Source organism: Mizuhopecten yessoensis, unplaced genomic scaffold, assembly GCF_002113885.1.
Source record: "Mizuhopecten yessoensis strain PY_sf001 unplaced genomic scaffold, ASM211388v2 scaffold2711.2, whole genome shotgun sequence".
Classification (NCBI taxonomy): domain Eukaryota; kingdom Metazoa; phylum Mollusca; class Bivalvia; order Pectinida; family Pectinidae; genus Mizuhopecten; species Mizuhopecten yessoensis.
Window position 1 is genome coordinate 1,244,563 of NW_018485984.1, and position 1,462 is coordinate 1,246,024.

Genomic DNA, 1,462 nt, shown 5'->3' on the forward strand with positions numbered 1-1,462 from the left:
GCAGAATGTCACATAAAAATAATCTTGATCATTTTATTATTTCTCATTATGTTTTACGTGTTTCCTTTACATGATTGCGAACGGGGAATACTTGGTTGTTATCGTTATTATAAATGAATGTGATTAATATATTAAGATTTACTTGAATTAAAAGTAGTGAGGCGATTATCAAAACAAACCATGCATTATGTTGATGCTGAAAGCCAAACCAAGGAAAGTTTTACTGCGCCAAATTTTGTTTCGTACTCTGCTAAATCATCAGTATAGCTAAATGTAAGATCAAAGTAATACAAATCCATGTAATGCTTTTATGATAACATTTTGCATGCAAAACTGTAACAACAGTGCATTTATTTTAATATAAGTACTTACTGATGATGTACGTATATTGCTGTCGTCAACTGAAGGATATAATGCTGACCCTTGTAGAAAATCAATTTTCAAAGACGGGGATTGTTAAGATCTACATTCCTACAATTACTTAAACCTCTTGAATAAGTTTTTCGTCTTTTAAATGAAAAATACGTTTACTCCGTGACGATCTGTCGGTTGAAGTATCCTTCCTGTCTGTAAGAGTTTCATTTTCGGCTTATTAACTTATTGTTTACATAATGAACATGTCTTTATTGTATATGTTTTCCAGCGATGATACCCAAATTGTAACTTTAGATATGAACATTTTAACTTTTGTAACGTTAAAGAAACAGAGAATATTTACTTTCTACATATTCTGAAGTAATTGTGTCCCCCATATTGATACACAATGATTGACATCGATTTGTTGATGTTACTTTTTTTATCAATCTATTATCTCAAATCAAAATCTGCCTCATAAAATTTAGAAATTGTATTGAAACTGAATTTTGTTGAAAATATTGAACCGTTGTATTTTTACAATGCACAATCATGGACGTCCTTCCTTTATACACGCCATCAGTCACATACTATTAATATCTTATTTCATGGCGTTATCCATATCTTATTAAAAAAAAATGTCAATGATCAAACTACAATTATTTTTCATTTGTCAGTTAAATGGTTAGAATTGCATTTTACATATTGATTTTACTACATAGTTGATAAGTTTAAACGCTTTATCAAGCAGACCATACACGCTAATTAGCAAATGCACCATCCGCAAAGAAACGTGTATTGATGAAAAATTCCCATTATTTATTTGTGTAATGTGTTTCAGATCTGGTTAAAGCGATATTATATCCTTATCACACTTTCGTATGTATGTGTCAAGCGTACTACTGTCCATTGATCAGCTATAACGTGTGTGCAGATATAATAATAGAAGAGGAAAATCGATAGATCTTAGCAATAAATGGATCAACTATGAATAAATATCACAATTTTAACGATAAAATACACACATCGGTACAATTAAATGGACCAGATGTGATTCAATGGTGATTACCGATAAGCGAACAAACAACAATAAGCGTATGATAACTCA